This window comes from Furipterus horrens, unplaced genomic scaffold (genome assembly GCF_987537825.1).
Source record: "Furipterus horrens unplaced genomic scaffold, mFurHor1.1.pri manual_scaffold_4, whole genome shotgun sequence".
Taxonomy (NCBI): domain Eukaryota; kingdom Metazoa; phylum Chordata; class Mammalia; order Chiroptera; family Furipteridae; genus Furipterus; species Furipterus horrens.
In genome coordinates, this window is record NW_028327174.1 from 111,565,534 (window position 1) to 111,584,049 (window position 18,516).

Sequence of the window (18,516 nt, forward strand, 5' to 3'; positions counted from 1 at the left end):
AAAATCTGGGGTTTTCAGTGGTGCAGTTTCTTTGATCTCTTGAGGTTGACACTCTTGGGATACCCTTTATGTCATTTGTTTATGCTGTCTGGTTATATTTCAGTTACTCTTTGGTGGGACCTTCCTTCTGGCTAGTTGATTGAGAGTCTCTCTGTCCTTTTCTAGAGTTCTTTTGTGAAGATGCTGTCAAAAACATAAACACACAGCCCAGGCAAGAATCCCACACTCTCAAAAATATCCAGCATCCTCTATCCCACTATCGGCAGCAAATGAGCCAGTATTAATATAAATATAGAGAGGTTAGGACTGTTGTCGTCGGCGGCGGCGGCAGCCGTCCGTCTCGAGAGACGATGGTGTAGCTTCTTAAGAGTCTATCTGCACCGCCGAGAATGGCTGTGCAGTCCAACTTGGGAGTGACACGGTATCTGTCTCCTCCCGTGTTGAATCGACATCTTGCAATGACGCTGGAGTGTCCTCTCCAGTGAAGCTGAAGCTACAGAGCCTGGGCAGGGTGATATGGAGGGTCTGCTGTTGCCCATGCAGCAGACCCCCCCTCTCTTCACAGCTGAAGGATCCAAGGGAAAGACGGAGTCAATACAGCTTGGCTTCAGGTGCGCCGCAGGAGTTGCCGGTGTTGACTATAACGTCAAACCGCCTTAGGGACTCTGGCTCCAGATTTTCTGTCGGGGTTTACTCCCTTAGCCTTTCCCCTGAAGAGGTATGCCGCAAGGCAGCGGAGGTTTTTTGGAGTCAGAGTTTTCCTTCTCTGATGTACCCTGACTGGAAGATCGAACCACCGACACTTAGCTCGCAGGCCGACGCTCAATCTACTGAGCTAAACCAGCCAGGGCAGAGGACTGTTGTACTATAGGAGAAATAGATAAGGGTTGTTTTAAATGAAAAAAATGGTGATTTTTGAGAGGGGCAAATTATAGATTAATAATAGTAGCAAGTAGTGTCAAGGCTATGCAAGACAGTAAGTAATATTTACATTGTATGTTAAAAGAAAAAAAGAAAGGGAAGAATGCAGAATAAAGTAAGAAAGTAGAAGTTATAGTATTAGTTTTATATAGTAGTTATATGCTATATATTTAGTGTGAAAGGGAGGCTAAATAAAACAAACAAGCACACAAAAATTAAAGAGGAAGGATGGGAGGGAGAGATGGTATGAAACAGGTTAAAGAGATAGTTTTAAAAATTAATAAATAAAAATTAAAAAAATAAAAATAACAATAAATTTTTTTAAATAAAAAATAAAACTAAAATAAAATAAAATGCAAATAAAATAGAAATAAAATTTTTAAAAAAGAAAGTTTTTACTCAGTTCAGCCTTTGTGTACAGTCTTCTTTTTCTGGATCAATACCTGGTCAAAATTCCATGAGTTTCAAATTTTTTCTGGCTGGCTGGCTGTGAGAAGATCTGGCTGGTTTCTGTGGCTGCTTTTCTCTCACTCGTGGGCCTTCTGGAACTATCTGCTGTGAGCCCCAGAGTTTGGTCTCTCCCTACTTGTCCTGCAGCACCTCTGGCAGTCCTCAGGCTTCTCTAGCAATGCTGTTCTGTTGACAAGCCAGTGTGCATGTTCTTAGTCCTCAGACCATCTTGGATCCTGCCTTCGCTCCTCCTCCCAAGATATCTCTGTGCTCCAGCTGCAGCACTGGGCTGTGTCAATTCCTGGCTGGCAGTGCCTCACCTTTCACCTGCATGCACATCCTGTCCACCTGGGGCCCTGACCGAGTCCTGTTTCTAATGCAGCTCTCCTGGCCCAGTTCCAATCTTTTTTGTTCAGTGGCACCGTGATGGATGCGTGCACCTGGGGTGTAAGGCCCCCAGTCCCAGACTCAGTTCACACAGCTTCCCCTAGTCTGGGTCACTTGCTGTCTCACCATTCACCTGCATGCACTGCCTGCCCTGCCTGGGGCTCTGACCGAGTCCCTGTTTCTAATGCAGATCTTCCAGCCCAGCTCAACTCCTCTCCTTTTAGTGGCTCCACAATGCGCGTGCCCAGGGCGTGAGGCCACCAGCCCAGACCTGCCAGTCTAGGCTGCTCGCCATCCTCCCACACCTCCGGCTGCTTCAAGGAAACCTTTCTATTGTTTCCCTATGTGACCCCGCTGGTCCCAGCGCCCACAGTAGGCAGCAGTCTCCAAACAGATCCCGGCCGATGAGCTGGTCTGCAGCTGGCCCTCTGGGATTCAATGTAGTAGCAGCGCCGGGCTTGGTGGGCCCAGCGACTCCCTCCAAGATCGTGGGCAAGCCTTCTACCCTTTTCCACTCTGCTCTCGCACTGTCCGAAATTCATACTCACTCACTTGTCTCCCTGTCTGTATCCCAGGCTTTCCACAATAGGAGCAAGCAGACAACACTGCTACCTACTCCACTGCCATATTCCTCCATTTCTCTCCGGTTTTTCATAAGAGCACTTTCTTCAGCAAGTCATCCAGCTATGATGGTTTACCCCCCAAGCTGTATGCCACTAGTCAGGAGGAATGACAAAAAACAAACAATAAAAGCTTTTGGAATAGGCAATAATCTTTGATTTATAGTATTTATCTCCTCTCTATTTTTTGAAAGCCTTTGTCATATTTAGGTGATAAGCCTAAGGAATCCAAGAAGCTCTGTTTTCTAAGTTCAGAGCATCTGAGGATGTTGTCAGCATTTAATTATTAATGCATGGAAGCAATAAAAACAATACTAGCAACTACTGGCAAGTATGCCATTTGCTAGGGCTTCAGGCTAATAGTATAGCATTCAAGGCCACTGTGCTAGAGGTTCTTCATTTTGCCTTGTGCCATTGCTCCATATTTGAGGTCACAGGGGCCTGGGAACAATTTTAGAATGTGTTTCCCTACCAAAATGCTATTTATTTCCATAGTATTACATATGGCTTTAATATTCTAATTTCTATGTTATTTTAAAATTTCTACTTGAATGTTTTTTAGCTTTTACCTTATACTTCTTACCCAGTGGAAGTTAGAACTACCAAATGTATTCCAGGGACATTTGCATGAGACTGTAAAAGCAGCTTCTTTGCTGCCTCAGTCTCCCAGGCAAGCATCCCATGTTTGAAACCCAAAATGGGAATGCAAGGAAATGGAAACTAAAGATCCTGGATTTTAAATCAAAAACATCTGCTCATTCAAACTCCTCCATTCAGTGTGAAGGTAGCTTTTCTTTCATATTTTCATTAAAGATAAAATCAACTTTATATTTCCACTGTTTTATTTAGTGTTTATTTAGTAAAGGGTAACCTGCAAGTTAGACCCTATACTGGACCTTTTCTAACCAAAACTGGAATCCAGTTGATGAAAATTTTTCTATTTTTACTGTTTTAACAGACATTAAATAAATAATACTTGAAATATCCTTCTAACAATATTTTTCCTGGAAAGGTGAATGCTACAGTAAAATGTGATTTGTGTGAATTAAACTATATCCCTCATAATGGTAGTAATATTTTCAGAAGTAATTTTTTTCTTTCCTGTACATGAAAATTCTACATTGTAAGTTATTATGATCCCTCAGTATAAGACTTGTGAGATAGGTCTTCCATATATATTTCATTTATTAGAGTAAAACCCTTTTAAAATTGATGGCTGAAAATAATCTCTAGAAGTTTTCCATACAGGGGGACATAATTTCACCTGTGGTACAATTAAAACCAATGAAATAATAAACTACATTACAGGCTTTCCTCCAGAAATGTTGATACATTGAATGGTTCTCAAGGGTATTCCAAGCTTGCATTATTCCTTAAAGTTTCTAATGTTATCATACCCCACTTGTCCCAATAAACTCCACAAAGAATATTTTATCTTCAACTTGAGAAAGAAAATTGAGGTCATTAGGTGAAAATTATCTTAATTCTCATGCTTTCCGTTTACATTTAATATGTATCTCTATCTACACTTTTTTATTTTTCTTCTTCTTTTCAGAATTAAGCCATATCCCTACTCTTTTTTGTTGTTGTTGGAAATTATTCCTTTGTGATTGATCATAAAAGAGCTTGGGCATGAAATCATCCAGACTTCCATTTGAACCCTATTGGACCAATAGTTTCACCTTTCTGAGTTTTTGTTTCTTTTTCTGTTATAGAGCTAAGGACGAAATGTGGTTAGGCAAAAATGGACACTAAAAAAAATAATTCTCCTTTCCAGGTCTTCCAGGGCCTTCTCTCAAGTATCTCTTATGTCTTAGATATACAGAGTTCTGTCTGGAAAAAACGTCCAGCTATTGTTAATATAATAAGATCATCACAACATAGATATAACCTGGCAATCAAGGAGAGTAAACTGGAATGCACATGTATGAACAATGATGACTTCCCTGTATTAGTCAGTGGGAGCAGTAGATGCCATTGAGTCAGCATGTGTACTGTGTGGCTGTCACATTTAAATTGACTCAGCAAGTAGATCAACAATTTGCATCAAATTTTGCATTAAGCTCCAATATTCTTCTGTGGAAACTATTTGAATGAATCAAAAGGCCACAGCTATGGGCAACTAGTGATTGGCAGCTTTATCACAACAATGAGCCTGATTGTGCATCACGTATCTTGCAGAGTTTTTTGGTGAAACATCAAATCATCCAGATGACTAAGCCCCCTACCATCAAGATTTGTTGCCCTGCAACTTCTGGCTTTTCCAAAAAGTAAAATCGACTTTGAAAGTGAAGAGATTTCAGATTGTTGATTAGATCCAGGAAAATATGACAGGACAGATGGATTGTGACTGAGAGCACTATATGAGGTCCCTAGGTGCCCTCTTTGAAGGGTACTGAGGATCATTGTTCTATGTACAATGTTTCTTGTATCTTATATTTTCTTCAATAAATGACTCTATTATTCATATTACATGGCTGGATACCTTCTGGCCAGACCTCATACACCTTTTCTTTCTTCATCGGTTTCTACATCATGAGCAAACAAATTTTCTGGTTCTGAAAATCAAATAAAAACTAAGATGGAGATGTTCTCTTGTTTATGCTTCTTCTTGAAGCCATACTTCCATTTCTTTTTTGAGCTTGTTAGTGTGTTTCTTTTCTTTCTTCTTCTTCTTTTTTATTTTTATTTTTGGTATAATGTTATTAATTCTATTTTTAAATTACATTTTATATTCAATATTATTTTGTATTAGTTTCAGGTATATAGTACAATGGTTAGACAATCATATACTTTACAAATCATACTTCCAGTGCCCACCTGGCCCCATACATAGTTATTACAATATTATTAACTTGATGCCCTATGCTATACTTTACATCCTTGTGACTATTTTGTACCTACCAATTTGTACTTCTTAATCCCTTCACCTTTTCCACCCAGTCCCCCAACCCTATACCCTCTTCAATTGTCTGATATGTTTCTTTAAATCATATATTAACTGTGCCACTAGTCACGTTTGTTTATACTTAACCACCGCACTCTGGTTTCTTTCACTGCTTTATGAAAAGTCTCCAATGGTCTCCTGTCAGTTCTCATACTGCCAGATACATATGAAGCTTCTTACCATATTGATTAGCCCTTCCTAAAATTTCTAATATGATTTTTGAAACTGAAGTCATTATAATGTTTTCATATCCCTCTAACTCTTTATTGATGTTTTTCTCTAGGTTTGCTTCTAATCACCCAACATTTACTCCTGGAAAATTTTTTTTTTGCACGTTTCTTGGACAATTTTATTTTCTTCCATGCCTTTGAATAAATTAAAACTTTTTGGCCTTCATGTCTATGTATTCAAATATAGTGAATATCTGTACCTGTCAAAGAACTGTTAGTAGACCTATCTTCTGAAAAATAAATGTGTGACTGTTTTTACTCCACATTTTCAATGCTATTGAGTCATTCAATCAGTTTTAAGTAGGTTGTATTTAAGCTAATTATCTATCAGTTAGAAACAAAAATATAAATTTGGCAAAATAACAGTTTTTAGTATGTTGACCAGAACAAGGGCCAATAATATTGAAAATAGTGATGAAATTCCAAGGTAATGAATTCCTTATTGACCTTTCCCAAACATGGACTAGCAGAGGAAATTCTGTGCCACCCTGAAGGCCTATTTATGTGGAAATATTTACAAAAATACATCCAACAGCCCAGATTTTAACATTTTTTGAATAACATATTTTTTTTCATTATAATGCCCTGGATACTATATAAACCATAGTTGTTATAAGAAACAACCTACAGTTGGTGGTTAGAATTTAATCAATTACAAAGTCTTTATTGGGGCATTTGTATCACTGCAACAAAGTGTCTGAATTAAAGTTCAGAGCTGTCCAGTTTTAGTTTTAATATTATATATCCTGCCAAAAATACCAGCCATCCATGTTAAAAACTAAGTTGAAATAAAACCTAGATATGTTTTTCATAGCAATACTTTGATATGATTTGAAAATCTCATGTACCAAAGATTTGGAAATATATTACATCTAAGGATCAAAGTAACTTGTTTCCTATATATTTTTTCAATAAGGAAATTGAAAGATACATGTACTCATGGACTGTGATGGGTTTTCCCATTTAAAGCCCTATGTTTTTCTTTTTAAAACATCATTGAAAATAACAAAACAGAAGAGCCATGACCCAACAGCCCCAATGCACAAACAGCCAGCCAATGGCCCACCCAATCCCAGCCTATGCAAGGGAGTGCACTTGCCGCTGGCTGAGGCCAAAGGAGGGTGAAGTGAACTAGAGGAAGCTGGTAAAACCTTTGGGTGCTGAAAAGTTCCTGAACATGAAGAGAGAAATAGTCTCACAAGCACAGGAAGCACAGAGGGTCTCAATAAAGATGAACTGAAGGAGGCCCACTCCAAGGCACATCATAATTAAATATGCAGCATTTAAAGACAAAGAGAGAATCCAAAAAGCAGCAAGAGAAAAACAGAAACACTACAAGCCAGAAGGGAATGGCAAAGAATATTTCAAGTGATGAAAAACAAAGGCTTATAACCAAGAATGCTCTATCTTGCAAGGCTCTCTTTCAGAATGGAAGGTGAAATAAGGAGTTACCCAGACAAAGGAAGACTAAAAGAATACATCTACACCAAACCAGCATTGCAAGACATGCTAAAAGAATAATTTAGAGTGAATACTGAAAATGGCAAGGCCCGCCCCACTTTTTTGTGAAATCTGTGGGAACCCTTGCACATTTTGATTCCTCAGTCTTGGACCTAGTTCTAATCAAAGTTCATGCATGTGGTGTAAACCCAGTGGACACATATATTTGTTCTGGTACTTATAGTAGAAAACCACTCTTACCCTATACTCCTGGCTGGATGTAGTTGGGGTAATAGAAGCTGTTGGAGATAATATGTCAGCTTTCAGAAAGGTGATAGAGTTTTCACCACCAATATGGCCTCTGGGGGCTACGCAGAGTTTGCTGTCACAGCCGATGACACTGTTTACACACTGCCAGAAAAACTGGACTTTAAACAAGGAGCTGCTATGGGTGTCCCATATGTTACTGCTTATCGAGCTCTGCTCCACAGTGCTTGTGTGAAGGTTGGAGAAAGTGTTCTGGTTCATGGGGCTAGTGGAGGAGTAGGACTAGCAACATGCCAAATTGCTAGAGCTTATGGCTTAAGGATTTTGGGCACATCTGGTACTGAGGAAGGATGAAACATTGTTTTGCAAAATGGAGCCCATGGAGTGTTTAATCACAGAGAAGTTAATTATATTGATAAAATTAAGAACTCTGTTGGTGAAAAAGGAATTGATGTTATTATTGAAATGTTAGCTAATGTAAATCTCAGTAATGATTTGAGTGTTCTGTCATACAGAGGAAGAGTAATAGTTGTTGGCAGCAGAGGTCCTATTGAAATAAACCCATGGGATACCCTGAGAAAGGAATCTAGTATAATTGGAGTTGCTCTATATTCATCAACCAAGGAGGAATTTAAGCAATTTTCAGCAGCCCTTCAAGTTGGAATGAAAGTTGGTTGGTTGATACCGGTCATAGGTTCTCAGTATCCATTGGAGACAGTGGTCCAGGCTCATGAAAATATCATTCATAGTGGGGCTACAGGAAAAATGATTCTCCTCATATCATAATTAATCCTCTCAAGTATTTCCTGTGTAATTAGAGGTTTCTTACTCCAGTTTTACTTACACTATCTTTGCTTTAATTGGCATTCATTTGATTCAGTGAGTTTCTTATACTAAAAAACAAGACTTGTCTTTAGAGATTCTAGGTGTTAGAGTATAATTTGTGTTATAACTAGCAATATTCTTCATTCCTTTTACCTGTAATCAAGCAATCATAGTAGAAAGTTGAATGTTGTGGTCATTGGCATTGAGGTGCATTACTTAAATTGCTGACACTTGATCATTAATTTCATACTTTTGACTAAAACATTCTAATAAAAATAAGACTGTTTGATTTACAAGCCTACTTGTCCTTATAAAGCTTCTTTCATTCCCGATTAGCTCAGAACTGTATTAAACTTTGAACATTTTATGGATTAAACAAGACCCTTTGTCCAAACTAATCTTACCTGGATCTACGAAGGCATTGAAAGGTCATGGTAAACAATGTCCAGACACATTTGTTAGTTTTCAGGTGTTTACCAAAATACTAGAACATTCACTGTGTTAAGGGTTGAGTACCAATGATCCACATATTCTGTGAGAACAGCAGCTTTGGTATAATATGATACTAGCTGCATAGTCTCTAGATACTTCTTGACTGGCTTGATTTCAAATTAGATTTAGAATTAATCTGTGTGTGCAATAGAGGTCATATATTTTCTAAATAAATAAACAAATTTGACACATTAAGAAAAAAAAGAATACTTTAAAAAGAAGAAGAAAAAGAGACAGAAAGAGGAACACAGGTACAAAGAGAAATGAATAAATACCTGTCAATAATAACCTTAAATGTAAATGGATTAAATGCTGCAATCAAAAGACATAAGGTAGTAGAATGGATACAAAATCACGACCCATATATATGCTACCTACAAGAGACACACTTCAAAACTAAAGACCTACACAAATTGAAAGTGAAGGGATGAAAAAATGTATTCCAAGCAAATGGACATAAAAAAAAAAAAAAGCTGTGGTAGCAATACTTATATCAGACAAAACAGATTTCACAGCAAAGGCCATAAAAGGAGACAAATAAGGGCATTTTGTAATACTAGAGGGAACAATCCATCAAGAAAATATAGCCCTGGTAAACATATGTGCACACAACATAAAGGCACCCAAATATATAATGAATAACTTAAATAACTTCAAGAAGGATATTGACAGCAATACACTCATAGTAGTGGTCTTTAACACCTCATTGTCAACAACAGACTGATATTCAAAGCAAAGAAACATCAATGATAGTGAGGCATTGAACAACACTCTACATCAAAGGGACTTAGTTGATACATATATAACTACTCACCCCCAAAAAGGAAAATATATATTGTTTTCAAGTGTACATGAAACATTTTAAAAGATAGACCACATGGTAGGACACAAAACAAGCCTCAAAAAATTCAAGAAAATTGAAATTATATCAAGCATCTTCTCAGATCACAATGCCCTGAACTGGGAATCAACCTCAAGGAAAAAACACAAAGACATTCAAACTCATGGCACATGAATAACAATCTATAAAATAATAAATGGGTTAACAATGGCATCAAGTAAGGAATCAAAAAGTTTCTGGAAAATACGATAATGAACAAAACAGCCCAAAAGTGATAGGCCAAAGTGAAAGCAGTCCTAACTTCATAGCAACAGACCTACCTAAAAGGATAAAAGAATCTCAAAAAATCTAACCCTACAGCTACAAGAACTAGAACAACAACAACACACAAAGCACAGAGAGAGTAGAAGGAAGGAAATCATCAAGATCAGAGAAGACTTAAATGATATAAACACTAAACAAACAACTCAAAAGATCAATAAAACTAGAAGCTGATTCTCTTAAAAAAAAAAAAAATCAACAAGCCTTTAACCAAGCTCATCAAGAAAAAAGAGAGAGGACCCAAATAAACAAATTCAGAAATGAAAGAGGATAAATCACAACCAATAACACAGAAATACCAAGGATTGTAAGAAATTAATACAGACAACTGTATCACAAAAAATTTGACAACCTAGATTAAATGGACAAATTTCTAGAAACATAGTCTTCTAAAACTGAATGAAGAAAAAGCAGAAAGCATCACTAGACTGATAACGACTAGTGAAATTGAAATAGTATCAAAAAACTTCCGGAACACAAAAGTCCTGGACCGGATGGCTTCACAGGTGAATTCTACAAAACATTTTGGGAAGAACTAATGCCTAACCCTCTCACACTATTCCAAAAAATCTAAGAAAAAGGAAGACCCCCACACTCTTTCTATGAAGCCAGTATTACCCTAATTCCAAAACCAGGTCAAGACACAACAAAGAGAGAAAACTATAGGACAATATTACAGATGAACATAGATGCTAAAATCCTCAACAAAATATTGGCCTACTGGATCCAGCAACACATCAAAAAGATCATACACCATGATCAAGTGGGATTCATCCCAAGGATGCAAGGATGGTTTAATATTTGCAAATCAATTATTGTGATACACCACATAAACAAAATGAAAGATAAAAATCACATAATCCCACCAATAGATGCTGAAAAAGCATTTGATAAAGTACAACACCCATTTATAATGAAAACACTCAGCAAAATGGGAATAGAGGGAGCATACCTCAACATAATAAAAGCCATATAGGAGAAACTTGAAGCCAACATCATGCACAATGAACAAAATCTGAAAGCATTTCCCCTGAGATGAGGAGAAAGACAAGGATGTCCACTCTCTCCATTCTTATTCGACATAGTCTTGGAAGTCCTAGCCACAGCAATCAGACAAGAAAATGAAATAAAAGGCATCCAAATTGGAAAAGTGGAAGTAAAACTATTTATATTTGCAGATGACATGATAGTGTACATAAAAAACCCTATATACTCCACTAAAAACTACTCAATATAATAAGTGAATTTGGCAATATAGTAGAGTACAAAGTCAATATTCAGAAATTGAAGGCACTTCTGTACACCAGCAATAAAATATGAGAGATAGAACTACAAAATATCCTATTTACTATAGCAACAAGAAAAATAAAGTACATAGGCATAAACTTAACCAAAGAGATAAAAACTTGTACTCAGAAAACTACATAACACCGAAGAAACAAATTAAGGAGGATACAAATAAATGGAAGCAAATACCATGTTCTTGGATGGGAAGAATCAAAATCATTAAAATGTCCATACTACCCAAAACAATTTATAGATTCAATACAATCCCTATTAAAATACCAGTGACATATTTCGCAGACAAAAATTTATGTGAAACCGTAAAAGACTCCAAATAACCACAGGAATCTTGAGACAGAAGAACATAGTAGGAGGAATCACAATTCCTGATATCAAACTATACTACAAATCCACTGTAATCAAAACAGCCTGGTACTGGCATAAGAACAGCCATAAATAATAGATGAATGGAACAGAATAGAGAGCCCAGAAATAAACCCAAGTTTATATGGTCAATTAATATTTGACAAAGGGGGAAGGAGCATAAAATGGAGTGAGAAGAGCCTCTTCAACAAATGGTACTGGGAGAACTGAACAGGGATGTGCAAAAAAATGAAACTAGTCCACCAATTTACACCACACAGCAGAATAAACACAAGATGGATCACAGACTTAAATGTAAGCTGTGAAGCCATAAAAGTCCTAGAGGAAAACATAGGCAGGAAAATTTCAAATATACCGTGTAGCAATATTTTCACCAATAAATCTCCTAATTCAAGAGAAATAAAGGAAAGAATAAACAGATCGGACTACATCAAACTAAAAAGATTCTGCTCAGCAAAAAAAAAAAAAAAAAAAAATCAGCATGATTAAAAGGGAACCAACCATATGGGAAATATATTTTCCAAAGATACCTCAGACAAGAGATTGATCTCCAAAATATATAAAGAACTTTTATGCCTCAACACCAAGGAGACAAACAACCCAATTCAAAATTGGGCAAAGGACCTGAACAAACACTTTTCCAAAGCTGACATACAGAGGGTCCATAGGCATATGAAAGAATGCTCAACATCACTAGCCATCAGAGAGATTCAAATAAAAACCACAATGAGATACCACCTCGCACCAGTCAGAATGGCCATCATCAACAAATCAACAAACAACAAGTGCTGGTGAGGATGTGGAGAAATGAAAACCCTAGTGCACTGTTGGTTGGAGTACAGACTGGTACAGGTACTATAAAAAACAGTACAAAATTTCCTCAAAAAACTAAAAATGGAACTGCCCTTTGAACCAGACTTTTCATTGCTATAATTGTACCCAAAGAATTCTGAAACCCAATTCAAAAGCACTCATGCACCCCATCTTCATAGCTCTACTATTTATAGTAGCCAAGTCCTTGAAACAGCCTAATTGCCCATCTGTAGATGAGCTGACAAAAAAAAACTGTGGTACATTTACACAGCGGAATACTGTGCAGCAGAAAGAAGGAACTCCTACCATTTGCAATAACATGCATAGAACTAAAGAGAATTATGCTTAGCGAAATAAGCCAGGCAAAGAAAGACTAATACCGTATGATATCACCTAATATAGGAAACTAATGAACAGCACAAACAAAAGAGCAAAATTGAACCAGAGGCATGTAAACAAGGAGCTGTTTCTGTCTCACCCTTACAACTGGTGACATGGTTGCAGACATGGTAAGAGGAGCAGCAGGGAAAAATGAACAGAATGAATGGATGTAGTTTTTAAATGGGAACACAGAATAGTTCTATGTCTATTTTTAAAGTTCATCTGTGGCTTTATAATTTTAATGTACAGATACACAATTCCAAGTTAAAAAACTAAAGGATCCTTACCATGGATATGACCAACATTTTAAAAATATCATTTGGAAAATTAATGGACCAGATAGCCAGAGACATCTCTGAGTGAGAAGGGCAGTTAGAGTAGGAAGTCTGTTTCCACCTGACATTAGAAAAGGTTAAACAATAATATATTGAAACTGATATATTGTTTAACATCAACTAGTAATGACCAATGCTGGTAACCTTCTAGAAAAATGAATATGCTCATACTCTGCCGGTGGCATTTTTATTTGGTATAACTCTTTCGGAAAGCAGTGTGAAGAAACATATCTATATATATACCAGAAGCCATGAAAATGTTCCTACTCTTTGACCCAGAAATATTGACCCTAGGACTTTATTTCAAGGAAAGAATTCAGCTCTAAAAAAAGCTACAGGTAAAGATATGTTCATTGCATTATTAGTCTTAATAGGAAAAAAATGATGCTAAGCTTACAAATGCCTAGTATCTTTAATGAGAGTCCCTGTCTTTTTATAAATACCCAATGTCTCGCCAGCCACTAGTAGAGTAAGAACTGAAAATCAGAATTTTGCTTTAAATCTAAGAGGAAAAGCTGAGGCAGGATGTCACTATAATCAAATAACTTCTCATCGCTGTGGAATCATACCATCTTTGTAGTTCTAAACATGTCTCTTTTCCTCTCGCCAGTCTGGAAAGCACACTATGGTCATTATTGAGACAAACTCCCTAACACTAAAAAGGCTCAATCTTGCTTGCCTTTGGCAATTCTCTTGGGGGAACGGAAAGACAGAAAAAAGATGAAAGTAAAATCCAGCCTCACTGACATCTGCCACTGGCAAGCAGAAGTGCTCCAGGAAGGGAACCAGGTGAGGATCTGATAAACCTACGCCATGATTTGTGTTCTCACAGAGTGGCCTGGCTTCTTCTTGTAAGTAAGACATTTTTGTTGATTTACCCTTTGTCCTAGATGTGTGAGGTGGAATGTTTGGGCACCTTTGCTGGGAGCATAAAGAGAACATGGGCTCCGTTCTCTCCTCCTTATTTCTTGATGGAGCAGAAGCTGGTGGGGGAGAATTCCAGTGCATTTGGGCACCCCTTTGCCTGTAGGGTGTTGGAGGTCATCAATCCACTGGGTGGTGATAGTTGAGCAAAAGGGGCCATGGGTGGGGGAGGGAGGAGTTGGGAGGGATATCCCACTTGAGGTTCTTGTCTTGCTGATGAATGCAATTCTTCCCCACAGGAGGCTATCCAGAGCTATAACATAACTTCTAAGTTTCTTTGAGGAGTCAACCCAGCAGCCTGGCTAGCTAATATATTTTTCTAAAAATTTCTCTCTGTATTAGATATGAGGGAACAGATTTACTAAGAGAAATGTCAAAAAAGACAGAAATCATAACAGCAAGCACAATAATTACAGGATGGCCAGAGACACAATAACAACTCTTTCCCATGCCTCCCACTGTCCTGGCTGGACTCCCTGGGCCCCAAGGCCAGAGATCCTGCTTGCTGCAATCACTGTACTAAGTGCCCGGCCACCCTTCAGTGGCTCCGAGGGCCTTGCCTGCAGTCCTGGGCATGCACCAGCACAGTGGTGGTGGGAACTTTAAATAAACACAGCCAAGGGGAAGAGAGAGGGAAATAAAAATCCTGTGTTCTCACACAGCACGCAACAAGGCTCCTTGTGGCTCCAGCACAGGGAGCTCCCCTTCCAGCTGTCCCAAACATTTTCTCTTCCAAGAAGGTACTTTACAAATGATACTCGGACAACAGGAACAGATTTGAGTCATCAGCCACACAGTGAGCTGGAGGTTTGGGAAAGTCCCTTGGTGTTGGGTTGAGGCAGACGGCAACTTAAGGCTGGGACATGGTGTTCCTGTGGTCTCCAGGTGTGATGCAGATGCTGGCGTGGGCTGTGGTCTGCCTGGCCAGTCCAGGATCCATGGGAGTTTCTTAGTTTGGCCAGGTTTGCTGCTGGGTATTCTTTATTGTCTCGCTTCTTCTCTCCCATCTGTGCTCTATATATATATCTGTCTCTCTCTGCCTACTTTATTTTCAGTTATTGAACATGTATTATGCACAGTCCTGTGCTCGACATTCAGGAGACTGCAGCAAAGGAAAAAGCATGCTTTCACTTTCTGAGAAGCTGAGACCCTGGTATTGAAGACTGTAACCTAAACTAGGAGCAAAGATTCCCTGGTTCCAGAATTTGTCTGTCACAGATCAGTGATATGACCTTGACTAAGTCACTGACCATTTTGTGAGTTTAGTGTCCCCACCTATAAAGCAGGGGGTCACACAAGGTTATTCCATCCTTTCCTAAACTCTGTTGAGTTTTTATGGTAAGTGCCAAATAAGTAGTTTGTTTACTTGGTGAAGAAAGATGGCATTGCAGAGTTATTAGAGAAATAATTTCCAATGAATGCATAGGGAATATTATCAAAGAGAAAACAATACACAAGTCTAAAAGACTAGAGGTGTTTGGGAGAAGGACATTATGAGGAAGTTCTGGGCTAGGATGAGTGCAGAATTAATTGAAAAGAAGGGGCAGAAGAGACAAATATTGTGAAAAATAAATCTGGGATCTGAAAGAAAAAACAACTGGTTTTTTTATTTTAAGCACAGGCAGCCTCAATAATTATGGTAGTAATGTTATAACTAGAAGAAAATAAAGGGGATTTGTTTAATGAGAAAGATGCTGAGTTAAGATTCAGTTGTGTTGAATTTGAGATGGGAATAGGACATCTGTTGAAAATTTCCAGTGTGTATAATCAACCCTTAGGAGAAAGGTCAGGAATGGTGTTCGAAGACCGGGGGGTCACTTGGTTAGAGGCTCATGCTGAAGTGATGAGACTGGATGAGAGCTTTGAAAAATGTGAGAGAAAGAAAGAGTAAATGGTTAAGTAATGAAATTTGGGGACTATCCACCATTCAAGGAGAAGTCAATGAAGGAGAAAGAGGAACATTGAGACAATGAGAGTGAGGAGGGACCTGATTTCCAGGCAGGTGGGAAAGGTACCTAGGACAACCAGAAAATGAAGGAGACCCAAGAAAATGCTGCTGGGAGGGCAAACAGATGTTCACTGTTGCACTTTCTGATTTTATTATTAGTTTTGACGTCTACGAAAATGTCTGATGGGAAATCTAGGGAAGTTTGGTGGAATTAGTTTCTTTAAGGGTCTTTTTGCTTGTTCATTTGTTTTTAAGAGATAACCTGAAGGAAATTAAGTTGGAGTGCAGAAAACATTGATTGTAAATTATTATTGCCAGGTTTATGGTCAAGTTAGTGTGGTGACTACTTCATTTCTTAAACAGTAATATCTAAGCTGAGATTGAAACATGCAAAGTCTCTTAAATTTAGAGGTGAAACCATGTCACAAGTCACTTTGGATATCTCAATAAAGTATGATCTTTGTCCCCAGAAAAACCCACAAAAAACAAGCATGCAAATGTAGGTGCAGGTTCTCTAAAGCCCCCAGGGACCATGTACCCAAGTGAAGACCTCTCGAGCAGGTTCTAGCTCCCTACATTATGTAACTTCCCTGTGCCCACCTTTTTTATTTGTAAAATAAAGACAGACAACCTTTGTACACTGAAGACTAAATGAGTGAACACAAAGTGCTTAGAACAAAACATAACACATAGCAGCACTCAATAATTGTTATTAATTATGGTTTTAATTGTTATGTTATTAGGTAAAATTCCCCAACTAAATAACTTATTTGGACACAGCTCTTTTCCTCTAAAGTATTCATTCACTCATTCACTCACTCAGTCATTCACTCACCCATTCACTCATTTCTTTCTCAACCTAGTGACATGTAAATAGATACTTATTTCCCACCCCCCACCCCCCAAAGTCTTCAAAGTCAAGGTTTCAAGTAAAGAAAAGGCAAGGAAATAAGTTTGGAGCAAAAGACAGTTTTTCTGTAGGAAGATTTCAGAAGTGACATTCTTTAAGTCATTTAACAGAATGCATTTATGTAGAACTCATTAAGGCAAAATTACTGATGATTATCTGTTCATTAAGATGACTGCTTGGCAAACACCTTTTTAATCTATAATTTGTATTGTTCTGGAAAGTATTTTTAAAATCAAATATAAGTTCAAATGGAACAGTGGAATTTTAAAAGTATATAGGTAAATATACATGATTTCAAATAATCCATTATATATATATATGTATGTATGTATGTGTGTGTGTGTGTATATATATATATAATACAAACTGTAATACAAAAATATAATATATAATAAAAACATAGCCACATTTCATAAACAGAAAATAATCTTCACAAACTGGGTGGGGTTGGGGAGAAGAGGGGGAGTTCAAGTGTAAGTTCTGAGTGAGACTTTAGCCATGATCTGATTCTTCTGCACCTTGAAACATTAAGGATAACTGTAAGGTCTATGTCAACTTGTACAGCTACAGTGGTAGATAGGTGTTGATCCTACTTTGAGATTTGTTATATTCCATTATCGAAATAACGTCTCTTAAATTCTTACTTCACCCAGTTTATACATAGGCCAGAAGAGTTTTCCAAGATGGTGGGGGTGACTATAAGATATTATTTGGAATTTTTGGAGTCTGTTCCTCATTCTCCAGTAGATTACCTTCATCAGCATGGTAAACACACTCTAGAACAGAAAGAGTCTAAGTACCAAAAATGCCTTATTTATGGATTCCAGCAAAAGTTTTTCTGTCTTAGTGCTAAAGCCCCTGTATAGCAATCAGAACTCGGAGATGTCCCTATTTCCTAGAGGATCTATAATACTTTGGGCATGAAAGACAGAAGGAGAGGCTGTTCTGTAATGGCCCACATGCTCATATTGTTCTGTAACAAACAACCCACTCCAAAAGAACCAACCATAATTCTAACTTTTCCCTGGTTTCTGCACACAGTAGTTGTAATTTTTCTCTCTTACTCTTTTTATAGATATACATCTCCATAACTTCTGTCTGAAGCCCCTTTACTCACAAGCACAATTCTTAGTTCTCCTATTGCATTGTAGTAAATTTTAGACTGTTTTGTCACATTGGTGATGAATTAGAACATGTAAATCTATCTATCTGTCTATCTCTCATCATCTATCCATCTATCATCTTCATCTACTTATCCAATTTATCATCTATATATCTAATCATCTATCATCTGTATAACATCAATATATCTTCTATCTATAATCTATTCATCTATGCATCTATGTGTGTAGCCTATATATATAAAATTTCCTTCTCCCTCCTTTATATATATTTGATTTGATTATGGGGACTGTGAAATATGAAATATGCAGAAAAAGCCCTGAACAATGTGGCTGTTTGTTGGGCATTGTTGCACAAAGCAAAATGTTGCTGACTCTATTCCCAGTCAGGGCACATGCCTAGGTTGTGGGTTTGGTCCTCGGTTGGGGTGCGATATTTCTTTCCTCTTTCCCACAACCTTCCCTCTCTCTAAAAATAAATAAATAAATAAATAAATAAATATTTAAAAATATGCAGGAAAAAACTGATCTTCAAACTTGCATAAACATGCAAAAGATTGGATTGCATGGGTTTTTATGTTGAGTTTTATGAGTTCTTTATAAATGTTGGATATTAATCCCTTATTGGATGTATTATTGGTAAATACATTCTTCCATTCTGGAGGTAGTTGTTTT

At 37.6% G+C, this 18,516-nt stretch overlaps 1 pseudogene; it reads left to right on the forward strand.

Moving 5' to 3' along the window:
- Positions 1-2,162: 2,162 nt before the first annotated feature.
- LOC150012675 (zeta-crystallin pseudogene) lies at positions 2,163-8,048 on the forward strand (annotated as a pseudogene).
- Positions 8,049-18,516: the final 10,468 nt, after the last annotated feature.